Raw genomic sequence first — 19,481 nt, 5'->3', positions numbered from 1 at the left:
TGCCTAACCAGCCAGTGAAGGCTTAGGTGCATGATAGGGTGTGACCTTGACAGTGATTGGTTCCTCTTCCTCCCTTGCCATGCCACCTGCCTTTTTTGACTTTAAAAAGGGCTGCTCTCTGTTTATAAATGAGTGTTCTACCTGCTGTATTTGGCTTCCCGCTGTGTCTGATTGTCTCCTGGGCTGAGGGAGGCTGGGGAACAGGTGAGCGCCCCACTTACCTTTCCTCGGACCCGTCCGTCTTTCGTGGGACATTCGAAGACCCAACATCTGGCGCCCAACGTGAGGCACAAAAGGAAAAGATATCAGCTGAGGCTAAGCGGTCTCTCGGGGTAAGTGAAACCTTAAATATGGATAATGCTATATCACAGAAAAGGAGGAGGAGGCAACATTAGGCCTAGAAGGAGTACAGGAGGACTTGGGAAGTGAGAAGGAAAAGGAATGTGTCAAATCAGATCGAGAACACACTGAAACGTGCACAGTGGAAGTCAAAACGAGTAAAAGTCACCCCCTCTGACCCAGCTGATACTGATGGTCCTAGGCCCCTTCCCCATTCCCCCAAATGGAGGGGAGGTATGGCGCCCTACAAGACCTGCAAGAGGGACTTGCAAGACCCAGACCCCTACCAACCTTCCATGGAGGGGCCGAGGGCTGGGAAAGTAATCTACTCGGAGACCTCCTCTGGAAAGGCAGGGCCACTCAAGAGCCCAGACTCTAGGCCACAGGATTCACTTCCTCAAGTTTATCTGGTCAATCTGGCACCAGGAGCTAACAGGCCCTTGGAATGGTATCCATGGGAAGCTAAGGATCTTAAAGAGCACCGCAAAGCGGTGGCAGAGGATGGCCCAAACTCTCCTTGGCCCAGACCCTATTACAGGACATTGCTTATCACCCATGTGTCCCTAAGGACGGGATGGATGTGGCCAAAGTCGTTCTAACTAGTTCTCAGTTTATTAAATGGTGTGCTTTCTTTAAGGAGGAATGCAGAGTGGGAGCGGAGAGTAACTGGCAGGCTCAACCCACAATACCTATTACTTATGTCATGTTAGCAGGGACGGGGGAAGCCTACTCCACCAGCATCCAACAGGCCGAAATACCTGGCCTGTACCATGACCAGGTGAGGCAGGCAGGACTTGCCGCATGGTACAAACTGGATTGATGGGCCTACTGAGTCCCCCATGGCAGGAGTGAGACAAAAACTGGGTGAGCCTCTACTTGATTTCATAGACCAAGTCCAACAGAGCATTCACTGCAAGCTATGGGCAGGGAACCTCCGAGATCAGTTTGTAAAGCTGCTGGTCTGGGAAGGGATGAATGCACACCACCGCATGGCCTGCACAGGATTGAGAGAGAGTTCCCTGAGCAGATGGGTGGTGGCCTCACAGGATGGGGGAATGCAACAGCACCAGTCCCAATCACTAGCTTTAGCTTTACAGGCTCAGACATCTGCAATGACTGAAGCTATTACTCAGGCGCTGGCAGCCCAGGGCCAAGGAACCCCAAGAGCATAGGGGAGAGGGACTTGTTTTAAATGTGGGCAGGAGGGGCACTTTAAGAGGGATTGTTTACAACAATCCCCGCCAACTGGCCCGTGGGTAAACCGCCCTCTATACCCTGCCCTAGGGGCAGGGAGGGATACAAGTTTGATTTAGATGGGAAGCCTTTTAACTTGGGGAGGGGCATCCTCTAGCCCTGTTAACTCAAGGAGTAACCCCCACTGCTGTGAGGCCCAGGCAGCCTCGTGGCAGGGCAGCCCAGGCCGATTGGACAGTCCCCCTGGTGGATGGACTCCACCCTAAAATGAGTATTCTCATATGCAGAAAGAGGTTTCACAGCTTAATTGACACTGGGGCAGACCGAACCATACTCAGGGAGGAGGAAGTGCCCTTGGACTGGAAGCTTGCACCTGGGCCCCAGACATTGGGGGTAGGGTGCAACTCCCAGTCCAAAGAAATGGTTGCCCTTATGACATTGACTAGCCAAGATGGAGAACAGGGAAAGATACACCCTTTAGTGGCAAAGAACCTCACTGCCAATTTACTAGGGCAAGACATGCTAAGACAAATGGATGCCGTGATCACTACAGACCATCGAGCATCCTATGATGATATCCTGGATGGGGAAGAAGCACAAAGGCTTAAACAGGATCTAGAAGGAGTTAAGGAAAGGGATTTTTTAAACTTTCATAATTACAGAGAAGAACATATGGGACCCGCTCAGGTGCACCGCCAATCCTAAAGGCCACTGCCCGCCGAGTACCTCCCATTAGGTGGAAGCCGGGAAGCCCAATCTGGGTGGAGCAGTGGCCATTGACCAAACCTAAACTTGAAGCCTTCCACCTTCTGGTGGAGGAACAAATAAACCTAGGACATATTCGCCCTTCCATAAGTCCTTGGAGCACACCCATATTTGTTATTCAAAAAGCCTCCGGGCTTGGCATATGCTCCAAGACCTACCTAAGGTAAATGAAAGGATGGAGCTAGTAGGAACACCCCTAAGAGGCATGCCCTGGACTCCTGCTATATCTTCAGAATATACCCTGGTTGTGATTGATATTAAAGATTTTTTTTTTTTCTATCCCTCTGCATCCAGATGACTGTGAGAAGTTTGCTTTCTCTATACCTTCTCTTAATTTTTCCCAGCCTGATCAGAGGTTGGAATGGACAGTGCTGCCACAGGGAATGGCCAATAGCCCGGCCTTCTGCCAACAATACTTGGCCACAATTTTAGGGCCTGGGCTGGGTTCAGATACCTCCCTTGCCTATGCCTAAATGGATGATATAATTCTGGGGCACCGAGACCCGAGCTGCCTGGAGGGCCTTCTGGCCCAGGTTCTTGCCATATTTAAAAAAAGGGGTTTTTACCATAGCCCTTAATCAAATTCAAAAGGTAGCTCCTTTTAAGGTGCTTGGGACCCACTTTACCTTGAATCAGGCCAGCCCCCTTAAGCCTTTGCTGGATATTCCAGCCTTTCTGACCTTAACCCAACTGCAGAGTCTTTTAGGGGAAATCAAGTGGCTGTTGCTATGGGTTTCTGTCCCTAAAGATAGTCTTGTGCCCTTATTTGCCCTGTTAAAAGACAGGACGCCACAAGAAGTTATTACAATTACAGACAGCCATAGGGCAATATTTTTGCAGTTCCAAAAAGCCCTGGATAAATTTTCTCTAAAGAGGTATTCTATTAGTGAGACCATTTTTCCCTTTGGTTGTTTGCAGGTGTCACGTTAATTTCTGCAGTTTTAACTCAAAGTGGGGAGCCATTAGAGTGGGTTCATATTCCCCTGGGAGGCACACCTCGAGTGTACTCTCAAGCAGACCAACTTGCAGATGATATTGTGAAGGGAAGGACGCAAGCCCAAAGACATTATGGCCTTGACCCTCACTCCATTGTTTTTCCTTTTCGGATGGCATATGTTGAGTGGCTCACTCGAGCCAATGCTCGTCTTGCTCTCTCCTTGGAGGGGTTTCTAGGCCAAATTGACTGCCATTATGGGCCATCCAAATGGACTGTCATTTTATGGCGACTTCCCCTCAAAATGCCATCTCTATTTTCTTCTACGCCTATTCCTGGCACCCTCCATGTTTTTACTGATGGAGGTAAGGTAGGCTTTACATATGCAGCCTTTGAGGAGCAAAAAAAGACTCCGAGCCAACAAAGATTTCAACCTTGTCAAGGGTCAGCACAATATAAAGAAATGCTGGTCATAATTATGGCCCTTCAGGGCATTCAAAAACCATTTAATTTGTATTCTGATAGCCTATAAAACAAAAAAGGGGGAGTTAGCCCCCATATACATTTACAGAGAGCTTTGTTTACCATTAACATTTTAAATTTTTCAAAAGAGGCAACTAAATCCAGATTTCAGAAGCACTGGGGACAACTAAACCCGAAGCCCCAAGTGAAAGTCAGGTGGAAGGACCCCCTGACACAACAATGGAGAGGACCTGACCCCCCAGTTACTATGGGCAGGGGATTTGGATACGTTTATCCCATAGGGGAGACAGCCCCCATTTGGATCCCTGCCAGGAACCTTACATTTTTACCCATATCCTCTATACAAGAGGATGCCTAAGAATAAGCTAACCAATAAGGAAAGAAAAACGGCCATGGTCGAGGCTTGTGTTTTAAAGAGAAAAGACAGAAAGACAATTAGTAACCATCCCCAAGGGCAACCAGCCCTTGAGAAGCTCTTGTGTTCTATAACAATTGCAGATGGCAATACTCCAGCTGTTGGCTATCCTGACTCTCCCAATCCTGGGAACGGTCCTATGGAATCTGCATCAACCTCAACAGGTGACCTGGGCAGTGACCAATGCTGGCAATGCAGAAATCGTCAATAGCACCACAAAAGAAGCTGTCCCTTTGACCTGGTGTCCTGACCTTCATTTTATCACCACCTTATGGACTTTAATATTTTTGTAGGAGTTAATTATTTTAATGTCACCTGTTTTAATTGTTCTTTTACTAATTGCTTATATAGTGGCATTGAATCCATACTTATTGTTAAGCAACCACCTTTTGTTATGCTTCCAGTTTAGATCTTGTCCAACCCCACAGGCAAATAGCTGGATTAAAAAATCCCCACCTCTGGACTCTGAAGTGGCAAAGACTGCTATCCCATCCTTCACTAGTGTTAAAGGGCTAGTAGTGACATTTCCTGGCTTAGTAATGCTTTTGCTGATGGTTTTTTCTATGCCTTCCTTGCATTATATGTGCACTACAAAACTCTCATGAGCTTAGCCAGCCAGTTATCAAGCTCCAAATGAATGAATTTCCCCCCCCCCCAAGAGGAATTGCAACCAGAGACGGGTAAGAGGGTGTGTCAGTCTGAGCAAACTAAAATAGGGCCTTCAGCTTCTCTCTGAAGAAGTTCCCGATGACGGGTAATGCAGACAAAGCAATCCACCCAACCTAAGACAGGTGGGTTCACTTCTTTAAACAAAGACGGGGAGGGGGGGGAGATGATGTTGTGAGCCATTGGGAGCTGACAGTAAAGCTCAAAGGTCATCTTGACCCCTGTGCTAGCTTAAAGGCACATACAAAGAACTGGCTTACTTAAGAGACACCAGGTGCCCAGGAATTAATTGAACTGCTTCGGACATTTCTAACTGTGGTGGGACTAATGTTTATTACTGTGCTAGGTGGGGATGTGAGGTAACTGGGATGGGCTCTTGGATCATGCACAAGGGCCCTCCCTATCCTTGTCTGTCGAATCTCGACCCCCAGACTTGCCTGGAACCCCCTGTGTAGCCAATGCTATCCCTACCAATGTAATCCTGTTAAAACAACCTTTACAGAGTAGGGAAAAGCATAACTAACTGGGAGTTGGGTCTGCCATTAAAACAAAAAAAAGGGGGAATCTGTAGAGCACATGGGCAGCAAAGATGGCACTGGGAGAGAGTAGAGTGGGCAGAGCCCAATTGACCTTCCGATCAGGGCCTAAACAGCCCTTGTAGGCTTAGGTGCATGATAGGGTGTGACCTTGACAGTGATTGGTTCCTCTTCCTCCCTTGCCATGCCACCCGCCCTTTTTGGCTTTAAAAAGGGCGGCTCTCTGTTAATAAAGGAGTTTTCTACCTGCTGGATTTGGCTCCCTGCTGTGTCTGATTGTCTCCTGGGCTGAGGGAGGCTGGGGAACAGGTGAGCGCCACACTTACCTTTCCTCCACCCTGTCCATCTTTCGTGGGATGGACAAAGACCCAACACACCTATACAAATGGCAGAGGATGCCAATGTAAGGGTCCCATTGGTTGAGTCATTAATGTAACAAAATGGCAAAAAGAGAATATATTTATTGCTAATTCAAATTTTCTGAAAAGCTGCAATGTCATCATTTGGTTCAAATTTTCATTCTTTGGCTACATAGTGTCATTCAGTGCACATAAATGCAAATATGAGCCAGGTTCATGCCTATAATCCTGACTACTCAGGAAGTTGGGATCTGGGAATTGTGGTTCACAGCCAGCCTGGTCAGGACAGTCCAAGAGATCCTTATCTTTAATTAACCTCAAGAAACCTGGAAGTGGTGCTTTAGCTAAAGTGGTAGATCACTCAACTTGAGCTGAAGAGCATAGGGATAGCACCCAGGATCAGAGTTCAAGCCCCACAACCAACAAAAAAAGTGAAATATGACTTTAAATTTTCCCCAAAGGAACGACAAGATCTTCCCAAGCAGAAAAAATAATTCTAAAATGATTCAGTACACCTACTTCTGCTGAGTTACTTAAGTTATAGCTTTTTTTTTCTGGACATAGTCTTTTTTTAAAAATTGTCAAATATTAGGTTTATAATAAACTTCATCTAATATTTCTTGTTTCAAAAGAGAAATCTATACAGTTGATGTCACTTAGCTGTCTTAATATCTTAGTTCAATGCCAATCCAGGCAGGAGAGTCTGTCAACCTCTTATCTCTAATTAAACACCAAAAAACCAGAAGTGGAATTTTGGCTCAAGCAGTAGTGTACTAGCTTTGGGGGCAGGTGTGCAGGAAAGACAATTGTTCAGGGACAGGCTCCAGCCTCTGGGTCAAGCCCCAGAACTAGCACAAACCAAACGAACAAACAAAGAAAAAAATCCCAGATATTTCTTTGAGACCCTCCTTAAAGGTGCACTAGTCTGAGAAGAGGCTACTTTTACTTATCATACTCACTAGATCCTGCTTTTTTGGAATCTTCATTGCTCTGGAGAACTCAGGACCAGACTAAAGGAATTGATCAATGGCTCCTGCAACAAGAGAATCATCTCAGGGGTGAAACATCCATCCATAAGACACTTTAAAACCTCCATGTCTTTGTTTCTTTGCTGTAGAACCCTTTTAAAACAATGTTATTTCCTTTTGTTCTATGCTGGACTTCACATGGCACATTATTTCTTTTTGTAATCCTCTCAACTACAATTTTACAGAAAAGTTTTATATGAGTAGAGAACACAGTCAAAAAAGTCAGGGACAGAGTTTCCTTCAATCCTTGGGATTCTTTTCTTGTACAGTAAAAAGGAAAGCACAAGTTAACATGAACTTTGTCATTCCTCTATGTTCATTTCCTTTCCTGGGATCAGTTTCCACATCCAGTAGCAGTTACCTCCAGTAACAATAGATGGTGCTGCCTGAGTTATGATGAATGTTTTCTGGCTTCACTGAAATAACACAAGAACACCTTTGGACCTGAGGTAACACGTTTTTCAGAGATAACTTAGTAAAGAGAAAATATGAAATTTATGTTGCATATAAATACATTATCCATGAGTACATTGAGTTCAAACTTTGTAAGTTCTCTGTAAATTAAGGCAAATTTTAAATGGGAAGAAGGCTCTCAGATCATTCTTTTTTTGAGTGTATGTGTTGCGCATTATTTCCCAAGTGTACATGCATTAACAGTAAGGGAAACAATAGCAATAATAGGAGATGAAGTTCTGTGTTTAAGTATAAGGGGTCAGTATACTATAAAAGACTCTACAAATAAGACAACATTGAAACAATAAAGCCAAGTCCAGTATTTCGATTTATGGGAGTGATATAGAGAAAACATTACTCCCAGGTGGCACACGAATTATGAGGGCACTCCCTTTCTAAATCATGCTTGCTAATAAATCAACTTTGTAGAAAGAAGAATGGAAGTATAATTCTGCTTCCAATGCAAGTCAGATATAAGAGCATGGACTTAACTGGAAAAAAACGTCCATCTCGAGAGAGCAGGGATTATACTAGCAATGAACTGGTGGCTAAGATGACATTTCTTTTTCTATCCTTTACTTATATAATTTTTTGTTGGTGGTCATCTTGGCAATTGAACTCTGGGCCTGGGCACTGTCCCTCTGCTATTCCACTCCAGGCTAATGCTCTACCACTTGAGCCACAGTGCTGCTTCCAGTTTTCTTCAGTTAATTGGAGAAAAGAGTCTCGGGGACTTTTCTACCTGGGCTGGCTTTGAACCCCAGTCCTCAGATCTCACCACCACCCAGCTTAGGATCACATTACTAACAGTGTACACTCAGCATATGTAATGTGTATGTTCATCTATCTTTATATGGATTCTTGAGTTAAAAATCTGGGCTGCAGTATAGACTTTACACTCATAAAAATGTTTGAAGTTTAAAAGTTGATTCTACGGGATAAATAAAACCTAAGAATGGAAAGGAGTCTGGGAAGTTCAGTTTACATCCAGCCTGGGCAGACCAGTTTTTGAGACACTATCTATAATTAACCAGCCAAAAGCTGGATTGGACAAATGGCTTAGGTGATGGAATATGAGTCATGAGCAAGAATGATGAATAAGAGCTTGAGGCTTTGCATACATACATATTAAAATACACATACACACAGAGGCACTTATATGTGCACACACAAATACACAAATGAAGCAACTCTCAGAATATGTAGAAAAGTTAGAAAACAATATAAAATATGTCCTGAGTAAGACTAGAATCAAGTGATAATTTTTAAAATTAGAAAGTCTTCAAGTGAACTTTCTTCAAAAACGTTTGAGAATATTATCTATGTTGGGACCAGAAATAGTAAGAGAGTCAAGTAATCCTTATTAAGGGGATCAGATCCATGGAGGAATGAATCAGAGACCCCGCAGGTGCATTTGAAAATGTTCGTATCCTGTGCCAAATGTTAGAACATCTTTGAAAATAGTACATGAACAGTCTGAGAAGTCTAGTGGATAGTATCACTGGAGAAGTTCAGAATTGCTAGTCTGTATCTAGATTAAATAAACCAAGAAACTATGCCAAGGCAGTGTGATACAAGACTAGAATTCTAGCACTCAGACTAAGACAGGAGATTAGAGAGTGGAATTACATAGTGATAGCTTCCTTGGACCAGGTAATATAATTTTGTCTTAATAAAACAAACCAAACAAGAAAGGAGTGCACAGTTGGAAGTTTGGGCTAATTTTGTCACTATGATTTGAGAAGTCAAGTTTCCTACTGCAATGCAACTCATATATAATCCTCAGTTGTGTTTTAAATGCTCTCTTCATTACAAATAGCTCATTATTTCCATGCAAAATTCCCATCCAAAGTTATCATAATTCTGTTGGATTCCAAAGAATTAATGAAGGATTACAAAAGCTTAAGCCCAGAGAAAAAGCAAAGTTTGACTAATGTAGGACTTTGTAGATCTTGCTAAATTAGAATTTAGATTTAAATTAAATGTTTTTAATTTCATATTCTATAGGATACTACAAAATTCTTTTTAATAGAGGGTTTAATTGACAAATTCACAAATGATTCTTGCATTCTATTTGCGTAGAATATTCTTTCAAGTGAGTTGTAATTAGAACTTAGTTAACAGATAATTCTAACAGTTCATGTATGAAATGATAATGTGAATAATATAGACAGAGTTGCCAACAAATAGATTATATAAATTTATCAATTTAGAAAGACAGCAATTTTTGAGGCTGTGGTATAACATGCTATAAAGAGAATAATTTTGTGACATCTTCTTTCTTCTACCTGCATGTAACACAGGAAGCAATTTCCTTAATTAGGTACCTTTGTGTACTATGAAAAAAAATGCTTAGGTTTGGGGTTTGTTTTAGTTTTTGTTTTATTGGTTTGTCCTACGGCTTGAACTCTGGGCCTGGACACTGTCTCTGAGCCTGTTTATGCTCAAGGCTCCTGCCCTCCCACTTCAATTTCAGTGCCACTTATGTCTGGCTTTTTCTGAGAAGTTTATTGGACATAAGAATCTAGGGAACATTCCTGCCTGGGTGGGCTTTGAACTGTACTCTTCTGATCTTAACATCCTGAATATCTATGATAGTTTAAAAAGAATAAATATAAATAATATTTGCAAGTATTTTGATCTCAAGAATACCACTGGTGGAAAAATGATACAGCCCAGTTTATTGTGGTGTTCTTTCCAGAACACGGAGGGCAACACATTAGCAGAGGTGTAGTATTTTTTCACAATAGAGATAAGCTATTCATGATGTGAATTAAGGGAATTTTGAGGTGCACACTACATGTTGGAAACTGTTGGGCTTGGATGACTTTATGGCATAAATCTTGGGATTGATGATCATAGAAATAATAGCTTAATCTGATAAACAATTGCTTACTCTTGAAGAATTAATTATTAAGATGCTTCATTGTTTTATCCTCTACCACAATGTGGCTATTTTTCTGTTGACTTCTCAATCTGTAACATCCCATTGGAAACTGCATTTATTGCAGAATTTCATAACATGCAAACAGAAATGGTAAGTTCAGAATTTGAAAATGAGTAGTTATCAGTCATAGGAATTTTGAAGAGCACATATATTCTCTCCTCTTAGCAATACATTTTCTTTCAAAATTTATGGGTTTCTATAGAATTACAATGTTTTTGGTTTTGGTATGAGAAAGTAATAAACTTATTCTTTTTTCAAAATAATGGCAAGTATATTGTGAAAATATTGTCTAGTTGGATTCAAGTTGATGGTCCTCTGATTAAAAAGGGGTAATTAATTCAAATTAGATGCCAAATAGTGTTGATTTTTAAAAAGTTACTACACAAAGAATAATATGTACTATACCAATACAGTGAAATTATATTTTATGCAGCTTATTTTTTAAATTTAATTTTATTGTCAAAGTGATGTACAGTGGGGTTGCAGTAATTGTAAGGTAGTGAATACATAACTTTTCAAAATAGTTACCACTCTCTCATTTTTCTCACAGTTTTCCTTCACATCCAAACCCCTCAAAAGTTGTAATGTACATTTTCAACATATTGTCTTGTCTCGCCATTTTGTTGTTCATCTTCCCTTCCCTAATTAAGGTAAAGGTATACACAATACACAGGGTATCAAAATCAAATACAGCAGGGGATAAACCATAAGGGAAAACCCCAAAGAAAATAGAAATCACATAGTATATTAAAAACAGCAACTGCAAATAATATCTGTTTCCATATCTTGGAGTTCATTTTGCTCAGCATCAGCTTATATGATCATATAATATCTGTTTCCATATCTTGGAGTTCATTTTGCTCAGCATCAGCTTATATGATCATATATATGCATGACAAAACCACTGGAAAATAATATTTTCACCGACACTTTATCATGACAACAATATGTTAAGTGTTTTTGATGGTAAAGGTGGAATTAGGATTGGTGAATTCGCAATTCTGATAAAGGAATCTCAAAACAGTTTAAAAATTGTGATAGGTAAATTTTAACTGTTTAAACTTTTTAACAACTTAGCTTATTAAGAAAATTTAAAATTGCCTGGGAAAATAGGCTTTCATGCAAAGAAATCCGTGGAGACTAAGCTGAGAGGGAGCAATGTGGGTGAAGATGGCTCATTTTCACAGTAAACAAACAAACCTCACAAACCTTGCTATAAATCCTGTAGGTTCCCGTGAGAATTGTCCTTACCCAGAAAACATATTCTCACTGTGAAACAATGTTGTACTGGAATTTAAATTCAAATTTCTTTTTAAAAAGGCATCAAAATTTATGAATTGACCTTTAATTACCAAACAGTAATTCTCTGAAAAAAAAATAATTTGGGTCAAAATATTTAGGGAGAAAGTTCCCTCCACAATGAAAGCAGGTATTGGGTATACACTTTTCTGATTAAAATACTTTCCACAATGTCTTTGCATGTGAAGCACTGAAACAAAGAAAAAAAATCTGATTGGATATCTTAAACCAAGGATTTCTCATTTCTAAGTAGCTCACAAAATATAATATCCTTATTAACATGACATAGTGAAGACTTCTCTTATTACATAAGCCAAAAAGTTTTGGGATCAGAAAATAATTGAGCAAATAAGAAAACACATTCTTAGAAGCTCTGGCTAAGCGTATTAATTTCAGCAGTAGAGGGATTCCAAAACTTTTTGAAATAGATTGTGTTAATATTTTTGCTACCTAAAGTGATTTTACAGAGCCTATTTGGCTCACTACAATGCAGAACAGATTGAGTGAAGACATGAAAATAAATTCCACATCCAAATAAAAAAGTTTAAAAAGAAAAACCAAGATGATGTAGCAGTGGGGGATGCCTTATAGTCCTTCAGCTTCACTAGACTTGAAGCCAAGAAGCTGTGATTAATTGGAAATCAGGCAAGAGCTAAGAGGAGAACATAGAAGTAGGACAAAGAATTATTGTCTGTTGTAAGAGACACTGTCACAAGGTATGGATGATTTAACTCTATTCTTCTCCATACATCTTGTTGAGCAAATGCAAGACCAAGAGAAAACTAATCTATTGAAATAATTTCTTTTTCTTGTCGGTCATGGGGCTTGAACTCTGGGCCTGGGCGCTGTCCCTCAACTCTTCAGCTCAAGGCGAGTGCTCTACCACTTGAGCTACAGTGCCACTTCCGTCTATTGAAATAATTTTACAAAAAATATCTTCACTGTTCCTCATATGGTATCTAAGGGGAGTCTTTTTTTATTGTGAAAAAACTGTACAGAGGGGTTACAATTACATGGGCAAGATAATGAGTACATTTCTTATCAAGCATTGTAGCCTCCTCCTTTGTTTCCCCTTCCCATCCCTTCCCAGACTCCCCCCTCACCCAAGCCTCCCCCCACCCCCCCATGCCCCCACCAAAGTTGTAAAATTCATTTTCGACATGTCAACTTGTACTTCTCATTGTTGCAATGGCCCAACTTGTATCCTTATTTAAACGACTTGTTTTTCCCTTCCCCTCCACAAATTATACCGACATCAAATACAGTGAAAGCAGGGGTTATACTGTGGGGGAGGGACATACAAAACAACAAAGAAATAATCTTATAAATGCATTGGAAACAAATGCATGAAATAAAAAAATTTAAATACATATCTTAGGGTTCATTTTCCTATCACCTCATCTGACCTTTTCTGCTTGACTCATACATATACTAACTATTGCAAATAAGGGAAACCATGGGACCTATGTTTCTCTGGGCTTGGCTTACTTCACTTCACATAATTTTTTCCAAGTCTAAGGAGAATCTTAAGAGAGAAGATAAAAGTGGAGTATTCTTCGGTTTCCTTGAAGCATCTTGTTAGCAAAATATATCTTTGAGGTTAGAAGTTATTGAATCAAAAAGTGGTGGAGTCCTTATTTTTGTGGGCACTTTAAACACAAGAAGACTTTCACGGTAGAAGAAAAAGTATAGCTAAATATTTGTGATCACAGCTCCTTGGACTGTTTTTTCAGAGACAAAGTTTTACATTAGAGTTTGTCCTCATTAATATAGATGTTGGGTTTTCGTGGCAACCAAATGAAAGGGTAAAGTTTAATGCACTCTCTTGGACAAGATAACAGCATGATAGAAAAAAATGGTAAATAAAATTTAGTGAATTAGTTTGACTAATTACTTTGCCAGAACAAAAAGGAAAGATATAATTCAAAATCACTTGACTTAAAAGAATGATGAAAGAGTAGTGAAGAGAGATGAGAGAAAATATAGAGGAGTGTTCTGTCTCCAGTATTGTAATGGGTTCTTGATATTGTTTCTTCCAATCTATCTTCACAAGCTATCAAGTGTGGCTTAGGACTGGAGTATCCAGTGCAGAGAAAGAGAACTCAGAGAAGAAAATATTTGCAGCAGATGCAGGTGATTTATAACCTTAGACAATCTATTTAAATCTGTTCAAAATTCTCTGCTACCCCAAACTTCCCTCTTTGAACAGTTTTGTTTGCTTTTCCCAAGACTACCCTTCATTAAATATTTAAAATTTTGAGAGGTCATATTTATTCTATCTAGAGGTTGCTGTTTGCTTGTGATTTTTGTGTGTTTTTGTTTTTTGTTATGTTTTTAACTGAATTTCAAAATGTTGTGCAAGTGTATTACAATAAATATGTCTATCTAATTTTCCAATGCTCCTGGGTCAGGCTGACTCCTTCTATCATTCTCAACCAACCCCTTCTCCAAGATTTATTTCAGATTTACCACTTCTTTTGTCACATGTGTACATTGAGTATTCTAGGTGTACTTGCCCCTTGTTCCATTTTTCATTCATTCTATGTTTTTACTATTATTCCTTTCTGGTTTCAACTTCCTGATAGTCATTCTGTTAAACTATCTGTTAATACTTTGAAAGGTTTATATACATTCCATGGAGTTTCAATCCTGCATATACTTGAACGTATGTCAGCTTATATTTCCATATTTCATTCATCTGCAATAACAATTTGCAAGACTGGAGAAGTGATAATATTCTCATTCATTTGGAAGATTAATCTTTAGTCAATAAGAAAGTTTAAGAATGGCTCAGAATATATTCCTAGCTACCAGTTTTTATGAATGGATTTGTACAAAGTTTTGTGATTATTTTATTTGACATGGGATAATATTTTCTACTACCTATAAGTTTTGGAAAAGGAAGAAAACTAAAATTTACTATTATAGAGGAATTTGATTGAAATAGAAGACAGATTTTATATTTGTCACATCTCTGATGAGTACCCATATTCAAGATTTAAAGTCTTATTTCATACTATGTTAGACAGATAGGGAAAACATAAAACAACATATGATAAGGCAACTATTTGTGACTTTTTAAAATGTACCTTATTAAGTGATGAAATTTACTTTATTAGCTAGTGTTTGGGTTTGAATTATGGGAGGCTGATCTATTTAACACATTTCTGGAAAGCACCTACTGAACAAAACAAATATTGGGGGGTACTATTTCTACACTTTAATGAATGGTTGAACGTGTTTGGCTTTAGTGCTGGGTAAATAATTCAACTCTATTGTAACTTGCTCCTTACACTTGTAAAACTTGTAATGTCACTAAGTATCATTTACTTGTCAAATGTTATTTTGGTGAATGTGATTTTAAAAAGTTTTGAAAAAGAATATATTTTCAGGAGATTAAAGGTAGGTTATCATTGCCTTGAGAATGATAGCATTTTTAAACTACAGAATCAAGATTTACTGTAGTACCAGTAGTTTGAAGCATTAAGGATCTTCTCAATTAATGTTTTTCTGAATTATAATTGACCTGTAAGTAAAGTTTTCCTAGCCTTGGTAGACCAATTATGGATCTATCGTTCCCAGAACAATTTTTAGGCCTACTTATACTGGACTGAAATCTTTCAGTAATCATTAGGAGAGGGGTATTAAAAATAATTTTGTGACATTTGTGATCTTGTTCACTCATATGGGCTGGGCATCTGTAAATTTAAAGTTGTAATTACTGTACTTTCTCTCAGATATTGTGATCTCATCTTTCATTTTAAGTTGTCTTGCATTTCACAATTGCTTACTGCTGTGGTCCTGAAATACTATAGGAAATGAGAAATTGAGATGGATTTTCAATTACTTTCTGTTGGCATGTTGCATGGGCCTAGGTGAGAAATCTTGCCCTTGTTATCTGATGATGCGGATAACTGGGACCTGGGATCCTAGGACCCTTGGGTCCTGCAGAAGAATAATACCTTGTAGACATCATATCAGCAAAATTTGTGTATAATCATTAGGAATGCTTCAGAAATATGGAGAAAATCAGTTTGGGACCAGTGAGTTAAAACAATAAACAGAATAGCAGCGTAAAATCCCTTATAGATTAGAGGAAAACTATTTTTTTTTTGCAATGTGAATTCAGAAGACCAAGAACATTAGAATGTATCACAAGTTTATACCAAAGATATTGCATTGATATTTTTATATTCTAATATGTATTCTAAACATAATTATTTATATTCCAATTCCATTTATTGGAATAAATACCTATTTATTTGTCAAATTATCAATTAATTCTAGTAAGTTTCACTGTGTGAACTAAAATATCAGCACATATAAATATAAAATGTATAACTATATATAAGTAAAAGGCACACGTTTTGCAATATTCTGTTGTGGTTAGAGTATCAAATTATTTAAAGTATTTAATGTATTATTTCATTATCTCTACCTCAGTGTTTGGTAGAGTTGGACCTAAAGCTTTACCATTTGAAGATTTACAGCCTAGTAGCAAGAGGAAACACTTTGATTAAAACATTAACAATTTAAGGCCTAATATCGAGGAGAGACATATAGACTTCTCTTGTAACTCTGAAAATATTTGGTGATAGAAATGCAGTAGTGTAAATTCCTGCCTGGTTGGATGGTAGACTGGCCAGGACATTAGTTAATCATGCATATGAACAATTTTTTCACCTTCTTGGCTTTAGATACTTTTGAAATATTAGGTATAATAACCAATTATATTTTGATAAAATACCTTCTAGTCTAAACATTTCTATCTAAACTGTTCCTGTCTCTATGATCCCTTGTAATTAAGATTAGTTTTGTTCCAGTAAGAAAATCTATGCTGTCAGGGTAAGATATTCTGGTTCGTCTGTTCCTAAATGGAAGAGAGGTAAAGGGTCAGGTAGACATTTGTGCCAATAAGATCTCATATAAGAATTTTTAAGCTGCAGGAGTTTAGAAGTAGCTCTTAAGCAAGGCTTACTTTGAATCCTTAGCTCCACAAAGCTAACTCAGCTGATAAATAAGTACTTGAAAAGCCATCACCTTTGCACCTAGCTTTAAATTCTTCAAAGTATGATGAAATCTAAAATGAAAAAGACTTAAAATACTCATTGACAAAAAATTTGCAAATGTGAGCAATCGAACAAACAATATAAGTTTTTTTCCAATATACACAGAATTTTAGAGAAGTAATATCAATCGCATTTTTAGGAACAATAAGTTTTCCTAGTTACAAATAGTCAACCAAGGATATATGCCTGTATAAAGATTGCATCATTAACTACTTAAATTTAGAGGATACTACATGCTTCAACAGCACATCTACCCTAATTGCAATACAAAGTTTAACACGGCACTTGCACAAGGATGATATGAAAATTTGTGTAGTATTCCATATTTTTCATTCTTCAGATGCAAGAAATGAAAAACAGTTATTAAAAATTGATTACAAAAATACAGTTGTAACGATACATGTAATTCATTGAATTGAAAGTTAGTTTGACATCAGTGTATTAAATCATCACCTTAGAAAGGCCTTTACATAGCATAACCTTTACAAAATTTTTGAAATTAGATAACATTTTCAATTTATCCCAAAGAAATAAAATACTATAAGGACCTAGGGGAAAAAAAAGAATCTTAAACTATTTCTATATCGAATGCTATCTGAAATGACACATTTATTAATGAACCTATATATTATGAAACAATGTAGAATTAAAAGTATTATATCTAGGAGAGAATGAAATAGATTATGGATATTATACAAACAGAATACAGATTACTTTAAAATATCCTTTTTCAGACAAGCAACAGAAATATCTTTAGTTTCTGTATTACTCATTTCAACAGATAAGTTAAAATTATTACTGATTATAAAAATCACAAACTCTGCAGAAATCATTATACATGTATACAAACAAATCTTGAATACATTTTGACATCGAAGTTAGGCAATTCACTTGGAAGAATAGCATGGAATCCATGAATATTTAAAGTAAGATATTAATGTGGCTTTGTATTGTGAAAATATTTTGTATGGACACAAAGATGGATAGGCATTTTTGAAATTTAAGAAACTTAACCAAACCATTATGACTTAGGAGAAAAATTTTTGCAGCCTTCCACAACTTCAAAGAGGTGATACATACTTAACCTTTTGGCAATATCAAATGCAGCTTCTTCCAAGTTGTTCTTGACCTGGTTTGATATAATATTTCAATAGAAGCAGATCCAGCGTACCTTTGTTATTTCTATTCCCAGGAGCAAGATGCAAGGTTGTCAAGACTTCTTTAGTTTGGGCATTGGTATCTGCATCATGATGCAATAAGAAAGAAGCCACTCTGGTATTATTCCACATATAAGCACTATGTCTAAGTATCTAATGTAGGCTTCTGGATGAAGAGAGCTATACTCATCATCATCCCTAGTATTCACATGAGTGGCCTTTTTGGAAAGTAGTCTCTGCACTGTAGTAAGCCGATTATTTTCAACAGCCCAATGAAGAAATTTGCTTGGACACTTCTCTATTTTTTTCTAGCAAATGATACCATTCCTCACTTTTTCATCTAGTTCCTTGTCTTCATCAGAATTGCCTAACTAGAGACTTTGAGTACCAGAGGGAATGAGGTGTACATGTATTCCCCAATAGTTCACGTTGGTTGAAGTAGTCAGAAAAATCCAGTGAATTTTCTACTTCTGTTTTTTCACCATGATTTTTTTCTCTTTTTCCATTTTTACTATTTGAAATTATTCTAACTGGAGAATAGGGAATGCATAGAGAGCAGAAGAAATAAATCCAAAAACAATCTTCACAGAAGCAAATTCTCAGAGCTATTTCATGACTTTGCAAAGGATAAAGTGGCTGAAGTTAGTATAAATTTAGAAGTATGAAAATGGGAGGGGGGACCAAGATGGCAACAGGGCAGTAGGGAAACGCCACAGCTCTCCCCAACCAAAAAGAGAGTTAGAGTTCCTAAGCTTAACCTCCCCAAGAGACCGACAAAAACAAAAAGATGAACACCCAGAGAAATACAGGAGGTGGAAAATAACAAAAAAGAAAGAGAGAAAAAGAATTTCAGAACAGAGAAGCACGAAGACTCCACCTCCAGTGCTTACTGGTGGCAAGCAGCGCAGCAGGGGCTGCTGGAGTCCCAGAGAAAAAGGAGGCTGCCTGCAAATCACCCACGCAGAACGACTTAAGAAAAGAAGAAACAAAGAACTTCCACTCCTCTGGTCGAACCACTATTAAATAACCCCATGCTGCTGATCACATGTATGGTGTATATGTGTACACCATTATATGTTACAGACCGTGATAGACAATTTGCTCCAGGAAAGCTACAATGAGTTTGTGACTTTAAATGAGCATCATCATCCCAAAATACTGTGAAAATTGGCAAATTTTGTAATCACTTAATTACAAAAAAAAAAAAAAAAAACCAGAAAACTACAAGTGGAGCTATGGCTCAAGTGGTAGAGCATGAGCCTTGAGCTGAATTGTTCAGGGACAGCTGCCAGGCCTAGAGCTCAAGTCCCACGACTGACAAAAAAAAGAGAGAGAGAGAGATCTTTCATGTGATGGATTCTAACATATTTATAAAATTATGTTTTTATTGCTTTGTATGTCCCTCCCCCATGGTATAACCCCTGTTTTCACTATATATGAAGTTGATGTATGTGGAGAAGGGAAAAAACAAATCGTTAAAACAGAGATACAGGAGGACCCATTTCAACAATGAGATGTACAAGTCTTTATGTCGAAAAAAGAACTTTACAACTTTGGTTGGGGGGACAGTGGGGAGGATACGAAGGGATGGGAAGGGGAAACAAAGGTAATGTGCTCATTATCTTACCCATGTAATTGTTACTCCTCTGTGCAGTATTTTCACAATAAAAAGAAGTATGAAAATGACAAAAATGTAAAAAGATATTCATATATTTCATTATATAACCCAAACCAGAAAGCAAATGTTGTTTAGATGATTTCTTAAAACATAGTCTTTCAGAAGCTGGGAAGGTGGCTCAGTGGTAGAGTGTTTGCCTTGCATGCATGAGGTCCTGGG

General features: G+C 38.4%; 1 pseudogene; it reads left to right on the top strand.

Moving 5' to 3' along the window:
* Window positions 1-16,720: 16,720 nt before the first annotated feature.
* Window positions 16,721-16,817, top strand: LOC122103017 (annotated as a pseudogene).
* Window positions 16,818-19,481: the final 2,664 nt, after the last annotated feature.

Source organism: Dipodomys spectabilis, unplaced genomic scaffold (assembly GCF_019054845.1).
Source record: "Dipodomys spectabilis isolate Male_0828 unplaced genomic scaffold, ASM1905484v1 ptg001314l, whole genome shotgun sequence".
NCBI lineage: Eukaryota > Metazoa > Chordata > Mammalia > Rodentia > Heteromyidae > Dipodomys > Dipodomys spectabilis.
This window is presented reverse-complemented; position numbering and strand designations above follow the sequence as displayed.